Source organism: Salmo trutta, chromosome 15 (assembly GCF_901001165.1).
Source record: "Salmo trutta chromosome 15, fSalTru1.1, whole genome shotgun sequence".
NCBI lineage: Eukaryota > Metazoa > Chordata > Actinopteri > Salmoniformes > Salmonidae > Salmo > Salmo trutta.
Genome location: NC_042971.1, coordinates 12,564,714 through 12,574,843, shown reverse-complemented (window position 1 = coordinate 12,574,843; position 10,130 = coordinate 12,564,714). Strand labels below are relative to the sequence as shown.

The 10,130-nt window shown below is 42.6% G+C and overlaps 1 long non-coding RNA gene across 1 annotated transcript; it reads left to right on the top strand.

Moving 5' to 3' along the window:
* The first annotated feature begins 2,623 nt into the window (after positions 1-2,623).
* Positions 2,624-3,204, top strand: LOC115148219 (uncharacterized). Its single transcript, XR_003866600.1, has 2 exons — positions 2,624-2,815; positions 3,027-3,204. It is a non-coding gene; the product is annotated as an uncharacterized LOC115148219 (long non-coding RNA).
* Positions 3,205-10,130: the final 6,926 nt, after the last annotated feature.

Below are 10,130 nucleotides of genomic sequence, written 5' to 3'. Positions count from 1 at the left end.
GCCTCTCTCCAGGACAATGGAGCATCGAAAACTTTCACCGGGAGGGGAGTGGAGACATTTTTTACATTTTAGTGATTTAGCAGACGCTCTTATCCAGAGCGAGTTACAGTAGTGAATGCATACATTTCGTACATATTTATTATATATATTTTTTTCCGTACTGGTCCCCCGTGGGAATCAAACCCACAACCCTGGCATTGCAAACACCATGCCCTACCAACTGAGCCACACGGGACCCCAACAAGCACAAAGACAGGTGAAACAGATCAGGGTGTGACAAATACACTACAAGTTAGAAATGTCCTGCATTGCAGGAAAGTTCTCCTGCAACAGGGTGATCAAATTACATAGGTAAATACATGCCCCATGTGAATCCACATTATACTGTCACAACTCAGCTTTACTTTTGTTGTGCCTTTGACACCTCTATCTCAGCGTATACTGTCCCCATAAGGGACTAAAATGCATTTGTAAATTGAATGGAATACAAATCTGGAAAAACCTTTCAGTTCCAAGCTCTCATATTCCCTCATATGCCAGATTGCCTGGACCATTTTTAGTTGGGTGGGCTGGTCGAAATTGCCACACAAAGAAATATGAAAAAGGTGACATGGCTGGCGACCAATCGGCCTGTTAAAGGGATACATCGGGATTTTGGCAATGATGCCCTTTATCTAGTTTCCCAGAGTTAGATGAACTAGTGGATACCATTTTTAAGTCTCTGTGTGCAGTATGAAAGAAGATAGAGGTAGTTTTGTGAGCCAATGCTAACTAGCGTTAGCACAATGACTGAAAGTCTATGGGTATCTAGCAGATAACAATAGACTTCCAGTTATTCTGCTAACGCTAGTGAGCAGTAGTTAGCAACTCCCCTAAAGCTAAACGAAACTGCTAAATTTCTCTTATACTAATCTATAATGAGCTTTTGGCTGATCAGTGATTAACGGCTGCCCCCCTACCAAGATGGGCCGGCCTGGTTTTCTGAGGTCGCGCAAACTCACATTCAAAGTCAAACACAGCATCAGCAAAGAGACCTGCTCCAACTCCTCATCAGTTAAATAGCAAAGATCAATGATCGTAAACAAGAGACCGAGCACATTTTTACCTCACTCAAAACGTCCTATTTTATGTGGCGGCTAAAACCATGATATGGTCAAACAGTAAAGTACACTATTCTCATGATTAATGTAATGAACGTGTCTGCACTGCCCCTGTGCCTCTCTGGGGCCTGTTGCTGTGATGAGCGAGCCACTCTCCTTCCATGACGTGCTCTAAAGAAAAATGTGTTTGATCATTTAACATTTCAAAACGAAAAACACAGCTTTGGAAGCTTCGTCCCCTTGTCCCTGTCGAATAGAGAGGTTCTCAGCTTTTTGTAGGTATTTTATTTCTCAAGTCTCAATATTCAGCTCAATAGCAACTATTTTACTACCAAGATATTTCATATGGCTTTGACATATGGAGCGGGGCGCTCGCACTATTTTAAGCTTTTCATTTGACGGGTCAAATAACACAATTCTATTATAGAATGTTGTGTGCGCTGAATTTGCATGCGCAAGACAAGCCCCACCACTACGGACAGTAGCACAGGACATCCTGCTGCTTCTGTCTGCCAGTCAGCCGCATCCCAAGCAGTTGCACTTGATTCATCCTACCTAGTCAACGCACTAAATAATCATCAAGCATCTTGTCAACATTGATGACAGTTTGGTAACTGGAGGTAGGTTGTCTCCCTACTACGTTGACTTCGGTTTGCAGTGTGACAAAGTCACATATCTTTGCACTGGGCGAAAAGGGTCCATATCAGGGGATATCTTTACATGACACGTTTTTGATTTTCTAGAGAATACAGACCATTTCCAATGCATATTTGGAGTTTTGTGGATATCCACTATATAATTGTCAGGTTCTGAATCCAGATGTGTCTTTAAGACCGATTTGATTTTGTGATTATTCAGAATATCACACATGGACATTTACTATGGCCGGGTATGGACTCATTAGATATCCTGAGATAAGTGAATTCCTATGTTCTCTCTTCATGTTGACAAATACTGACTGTATACATAGCATATGCGTTTTCTCAGCACATTTCTGATGCTTATTTGAGTTTTGAGGACATGCTCAATAATTTGAGAAATATTAAATCCATATCATTATTTCAGACACTAGGCCTATATTTTTATTTTTATTTTACTTCTGGATAAAGGCACACGCAAACCGCAAGCTAAAAAAAAGCATTAATTTGTAGCTTAGCAACAAGAATGACGTGTTTTCTGCCACAAATGAGTGCATAAACGGTGTGATTGAACTGACAACTAGAGAAACAAAGAAGTAAGAAGCTGTTCAGAAAATACCTCAATGAAGTAAATGCTAAAATGAGTAGCTAATTTGAGATCTGTTTTAATTATCTTAGTAACTTGAATCAATAACGCTAGTGTAACCGATGTGAAATGGCTAGTTAGTTAGCGGTGGTGCGCGCTAATAGTGTTTCAATCGGTGACGTCACTCTCTCTGAGACTTGAAGTAGGCGTTGCAAGGGCCGTGGCTCTTGTGGCGCGATGGGTAACGATGCTTCGGTGGGTGTCAGTTGTTGATGTGTGCAAGGGCCCCTGGTTCGAGCCCGGGTTGGGGCGAAGAGAGGGACGGAACCTACACTGTTACACTAACTAATTTGTCCAGTAGCAGTAGGGTTAGCTAGCTAGGCTTGATAGGGGGGGTAAAAGCTAACTGGTAACGTTAGCCTAGCTAACAAATAACGAAATCGCCTTCCCTTCAGGGGAAATATTTTTTTGCCCCCCAATCAAGCATCAAGGTGACAGCTAATGTTTTAAAACGTTTAGGCGTATTTTATATTACTAGTTAACATAAGCTAACTAGTTAGCTTGCTGGCTATCTGTCTAACGTTAGTTTCAGTTACTATAGTTATTTCGTCATGATGTAGCAGCTACAGTAGCGCTACCTTGTGGTATGGTTATGTGAAATTGCAATATCAGAATTTTGATTTACAATTTATGTATTGACAGTTTTGAGTGGATCACAGACCAACACTACCACCACGTTGGGTCTGAACTCCGAGGGACCACCGCTGACGACCCAATCTGCACCCATCGCATCGTCCATAATAACAAACAGGGCAGGCAGGGGTATTGAGCGTGTGCAACTTGGACTTTCTGTTAAATGAATAAAATAACTTTTGGCAAAGATTGGCCTACGTTTTTATCTTCCAGAAGAGGTTTTATGATTGGAGCTCTGGATTTTCTAGGCAGCATTTTTTTTTTTTTTTACAGAAATAGCAACTTGGATTAAATATGTCGATGTTTGCCTTTCCATGGCTTGTATAGCCTACTACTGAATGTGGTGCAAATGTATGCTCAGATATGTCACCTTCATGTGAAGAAGCACAATGATTTTCGGCGCCTGAACAGGTAACATCATTTGGGCGCTGGACATTTCATTAGCCCATTTTCAATCAGACATAGGAGGATAAAACATTAATCTGAGCACCCTGTTGCAGGATAACTTTGAGAATTTGAGGTTTAAAAAGGCTTCAGAAGTTTGTAATTTCCACTTTGAAATTTCAGACTTGAGTTTCCCTTGTGAAAAATGTATCAACCCCTACAAAAATGTCCATTAATTATAATCCACATAATAATTCACATTTCCTGTTGTGACTGGTTTGATTCCAGGCTGTATCACAACCTGCCGTGAATGGGAGGCCCATTGGGCGGCGTACAATTGGCCCAGTGTCATTGGGGTTTGGCCGGGGTAGGCCATCATAAATAAGAATTTGTTCTTAACTGACATGCCTAGTTAAAGATTAAATGAAATAAAATGTTCCTGCTTGACCAAACTGTCTCAAATTAAGATCCTACAACTGTTATTTATGAGTTGTATTGCCGGTGCTGTTTTTACATATTGTATTTGTTTTAAACATGCGCTGCTTAAAAAAGAGGACCATGTCTCACCAGTCACTGGTAAAGAAATGGTTGAGAAACGCTGTAGAGTACTGTACTGCCAATGTTATGTGTCAGCACTACTGCCTGTGTCTAACTAGGGTGTAGGGTCTGAGTTGTATGTGTGGGTTGAGTTGACACCGCGCACAATGATGTGGGCTGGTGTGAAAAAAATACCAGGGCTGAATTCTTGTCCCAGTCCACCCCTGATTACATTACGCCTGCCTGATTCTGATAAATTGGCAGAGTTATGCATTGGACTAGTTCCATTAAGAATTGTGTGTGTGGGCGTGCGTGTGTGTTTCTGCCGGAGTGCTTTGTTTTTGTTATTTGGTGGCCATTACAGAATATCTTATTCTAAAGATCAAATATACATATGCCGCTGCACATGTCGAAAACTGTCAACTACAACCGGAGAATAAATGAGAGGGTATTGCATAATTAAACCTCTGCTCAAACTGCTTTAACTCTGACACATATTGATGTTATGTCACCACCTTGTGGCCTAAATCTGGAAGATTAAATTACTTTTTCATATTAAATTGAACCTTTATTGAGATGAAATTACTTTGCTCGAACCAGGCTACTTTATGAAATTAATTCAATGGATTAATATGCATAACTGCATGTGAAAAAGACAATGCCGTACAGAAGTGTCTGAAAAATACGTTTGGATCATCTGGTTGGCCTCTACCTCTCCAAACACATTGACAATGGCAGAAGGGTTGTCATTTCACATTTGGCCTATTTGCATTTTTCATCTTCCAATGAGAGTCAAATTTACCAGGCCTTCAGGCTCCAGCCACAATACATAGAATGCTGTAGGGCTAAATAATATTTAACAATCTACATTTAACAAATCTGACTTAATACTTTTAATATTATGGTAAAACCATGTGCAATCAAGCATTATGAGTACCTGACTAAGATCAGGAAATAGTAATGAGAACGAATATCAAAGCAAGTATTTAAATAACATTGTAAGATGAACAAGTTCCATAATACAAGGTGAAATGATATGTTACAAGGCATTACTGGCATTAACCAGGCATTATTCAAGGCATACATATCCTAACACCTTAGGCGACAGCATCATTGTGCAAATTGACCAATAGCATTAGTGTAACTCAGCCTCAGACCTACAGGACCAGCAGAATCTGGTCCCCAGAGGTGTCAAGATTGGGGTGTTGGAAAGAAACACAGATAAGGTAGAATTCCTGAAAAGATAATAAACTCTCTTTCTTACAGTAGTTTAGAGTTCACTCTGAACGGATACAAGTTGCCACAGAGATCATACATCCATATAGATGGCATCAACGTTCTCCTTAGGGAAAAAGTTTCAGATACCAAACATGGATGCCATAGTATTACTCTAACACACATTTATTTTAGCAGTCAGTCCTCTGGGAACTGTGTGAGAGAGAGAGGGGCATTTTGACCTCTTGACGGGGGAAGGGCTGACTGGCCCTTGAGTATTATCCTTGTGTTCCTGGGCCATTTGCCTCATGGCCCCAGATGACAAAAAGCACATGAGTTGGGGCAAGGCCTACAAGGCCATTGTGTACTTAAATAGACCCAACGCTACAATACATTTGATATACTTGTCACGGCCCTCCTCATCAGATCCTCTTGTTTCTCCCCCCTCTTCCCTCAGGGTCACCATGGTTCCTCTCCCGAGTTGCCTGGCAACCAGCTCCTCCTGGAAATTGAGACTACAGTTGACTTCATAATTAAAGACCACGCCCACACTTTACAATAACTACATTTATTTGAGAAATAATTGCAAGGCCAAATCATATCGCCGTAGTTTATATTACAACTAGGCCTTACAAACACATTCACGTTCAAGTTCTTTATAAATCATCAACTTGACCAATAGTTTTCCAAACAACAATTGCCTCAATGGTTTTTAAAAGAGCCATTTGGAATTAATATTCAAATAAACAGAAGATGCTGTCTGACAATATGAGTCAGACATAATTGAGAATGTGCAAAGTGAGTGTGCAAAGTGCAATGTCGGTGTGATTAGGTGTGTCCAAACCTTTGACCGGTACTGTATATGTGATGGGATGTATAGACAATATGGACACTATATGGATACAATATGTAGTATACCTGAATAATAGTACACATGCAGCAACAGTTAAAAAGGATAGGCCTTGACTAGAATACAGTATACACATATGAAGTGGGTAAAACAGTATGTAAACATTCTTAAAGTGACCAGTATTCCATGACTATGTACATAGGGCAGCAGCCTCTAAAGTGCCAACCTTCTTTTTTTTCATCTTTATTTAACCAGGTAGGCTAGTTGAGAACAAGTTCTCATTTACAACCGCGATCTGGCCAAAATAAAGCAAAGCAGTGCGACACAAACAACAACACAGAGTTACACATGGAATAAGCAAGCATACAGTCAATAATACAATAGAAAAAGTCTATATACAGTCGTGGCCAAAAGTTTTGAGAATATACACTGCTCAAAAAAATAAAGGGAACACTTAAACAACACAATGTAACTCCAAGTCAATCACACTTCTGTGAAATCAAACTGTCCACTTAGGAAGCAACACTGATTGACAATAAATCTCACATGCTGTTGTGCAAATGGAATAGACAACAGGTGGAAATTATAGGCAATTAGCAAGACACCCCCAATAAAGGAGTGGTTTGGCAGGTGGTGACCACAGACCACAGACCACTTCTCAGTTCCTATGCTTCCTGGCTGATGTTTTGGTCACTTTTGAATGCTGGCGGTGCTTTCACTCTAGTGGTAGCATGAGACGGAGTCTACAACCCACACAAGTGGCTCAGGTAGTGCAGCTCATCCAGGATGGCACATCAATGCGAGCTGTGGCAAGAAGGTTTGCTGTGTCTGTCAGCGTAGTGTCCAGAGCATGGAGGCGCTACCAGGAGACAGGCCAGTACATCAGGAGACGTGGAGGAGGCCGTAGGAGGGCAACAACCCAGCAACAGGACCGCTACCTCCGCCTTTGTGCAAGGAGGAGCAGGAGGAGCACTGCCAGAGCCCTGCAAATTGACCTCCAGCAGGCCACAAATGTGCATGTGTCTGCTCAAACGGTCAGAAACAGACTCCATGAGGGTGGTATGAGGGCCCGACGTCCACAGGTGGGGGTTGTGCTTACAGCCCAACACCGTGCAGGACGTTTGGCATTTGCCAGAGAACACCAAGATTGGCAAATTCGCCACCGGCCCCCTGTGCTCTTCACAGATGAAAGCAGGTTCACACTGAGCACGTGACAGACGTGACAGAGTCTGGAGACGCCGTGGAGAACGTTCTGCTGCCTGCAACATCCTCCAGCATGACCGGTTTGGCGGTGGGTCAGTCATGGTGTGGGGTGGCATTTCTTTGGGGGGCCGCACAGCCCTCCATGTGCTCGCCAGAGGTAGCCTGACTGCCATTAGGTACCGAGATGAGATCCTCAGACCCCTTGTGAGACCATATGCTGGTGCGGTTGGCCCTGGGTTCCTCCTAATGCAAGACAATGCTAGACCTCATGTGGCTGGAGTGTGTCAGCAGTTCCTGCAAGAGGAAGGCATTGATGCTATGGACTGCCCCGCCCGTTCCCCAGACCTGAATCCAATAGAGCACATCTGGGACATCATGTCTCGCTCCATCCACCAACGCCACGTTGCACCACAGACTGTCCAAGAGTTGGCGGATGCTTTAGTCCAGGTCTGGGAGGAGATCCCTCAGGAGACCATCCGCCACCTCATCAGGAGCATGCCCAGGCGTTGTAGGGAGGTCATACAGGCACGTGGAGGCCACACACACTACTGAGCCTCATTTTGACTTGTTTTAAGGACATTACATCAATGTTGGATCAGCCTGTAGTGTGGTTTTCCACTTTAATTTTGAGTGTGACTCCAAATACAGACCTCCATGGGTTGATAAATTGGATTTCCATTGATTATTTTTGTGTGATTTTGTTGTCAGCACATTCAACTATGTAAAGAAAAAAGTATTTAATAAGATTATTTCTTTCATTCAGATCTAGGATGTGTTGTTGTTTAAGTGTTCCCTTTATTTTTTTGAGCAGTTTATATTAATTTTCACAAAGTTTGCTGCTTCAGTGTCTTTAGATATTTTTGTCAGATGTTACTATGGAATACTGACGTATAATTACAAGCATTTCATAAGTGTCAAAGCCTTTTATTGATAATTACATGAAGTTGATGCAAAGAGTCAATATTTGCAGTGTTGACCCTTCTTTTTCAAGACCTCTGCAATCCGCCCTGGCATGCTGTCAATTAACTTCTGGGCCACATCCTGACTGATGGCAGCCAATAATCAATGCTTGGAGTTTGTCAGAATTTGTGGGTTTTTGTTTGTCCACCCGCCTCTTGAAGATTGACCACAAGTTCTTGGGGAGTATTATGTACAGTGTGTGCAAATGAGGTAGGATAAGGGAGATAAGGCAATAAATAGGCCGTAGTGGCGAAATAATTACAATTTAGCAATTAAACACTGGAGTAATAGATGTGCAGAAGATGAGTGTGCAAGTAGAGATACTGGGGTGCAAAGGAGCAAAATAAATAAAATGAATAACAGTATGGGGTTGGATGTACAGGTGCAGTGATCTGTGAGCTGCTCTGACAGGTGGTGCTTAAAGTTAGTGAGGGAGATATTAGTCTCCAGTTTCAGTGATTTTTGCAGTTCGTTCCAGTCATTGGTAGCAGAGAACTGGAAGGAAAGGCAGCCAAAGGAGGAATTATACCTGCTGGAGCGCGTGTTACGGGTGGGTGCTGCTATGGTGACCAGTGAGCTGAGATAAGGCGGAGCTTTACCTAGCAAAGACTTATAGATGACCTGGAGCTAGTGGGTTTGGCGACGAATATGAAGCAAGGGCCAGCCAACGAGAGCATACAGGTCACAGTGGTGGGTAGTATATGGGGCTTTGGTGACAAAACGGATGGCACTGTGACAGACTGCATCCAATATGCTGAGTAGAGCGTTGGAGGCTATTTTGTAAATGACATCGCCGAAGTCAAGGATCGGTAGGATAGTCAGTTTTACAAGGGTATGTTTGGCAGCATGAGTGAAGGATGCTTTGTTGCGAAATAGGAAGCCAATTCTAGATTTAATTTTGGATTGGAGATGCTTGATGTGAGTCTGGAAGGAGAGTTTACAGTCTAACCTAGGTATTTGTAGTTGTCCACATATTCTAAGTCAGAACCGTCCAGAGTAGTGATGCTGGACGGGCGGGCAGGTGCGGGCAGCGATCGGTTGAAGAGCATGCATTTAGTTTTACTTTCATTTAAGAGCAGTTGGAGGCCACGGAAGGAGAGTTGTATGGCATTGAAGCTCGTCTGGAGGTTAGTTAACAGTGTCCAAAGAAAGGCCAGATGTATACAGAATGGTGTCGTCTGCGTAGAGGTGGATCAGAGAATCACCAGCAGCAAGAGCGACACCACCCGCCTTCTGGGTGGTAGCAGGGTGAATAGGCCATGGTTTGGGTGGCTGAGGTCCTTGATGATCTTCTTGGCCTTCCTGTGACACCGGGTGCTGTAGATGTCCTGGAGGTCAGGCAGTGTGCCCCCGGTGATGCGTTAGGCAGACCGCACCACCCTCTGAAGAACCCAATATTGATAAATGTCACCTTATCCTAGAGAGATTTACGAGGTTATCAAAACGTCACGCCAGGGTAACCTACACAAAAGTGTTTCTAAAATCTCATATGGGAAAAATGCATGGTGGAAAAACGATTGGAATAATTTCCCTGTTTGACCGCTAGGTTTTATGGGTATTATGACTCATACTGTTGTACTCTATATCACCTGTTTCCTCAAAAATGATCATGCAAATGATCTGGTCATACTCACTGTCATCAGTATATTTGGTCGTTTTTAGGCAGAACTGTGTGTAACCATGAAAAGATAATACAGTTCCTTCCCTCTGTAAACCAAAACTAAAGGTAAAACTAGCTAAGTAAATACTACATATCCCAAGATGCAATGTGCCTCTTCCCGCAATGTAATATATATTTTTTAATAACCCTTACAGTAGGTGGCGGAAATACACCAATATGTGTAGTCTACTATCATGCCCGTAACATAAAATGTTAAAGAAGACGCAATGGGCACGTTCGTAAATTCGCTCTGGCTATCTACTCCGATTTCAGAGCACTCCCGTCTGAGAGAGCAGAATAACTG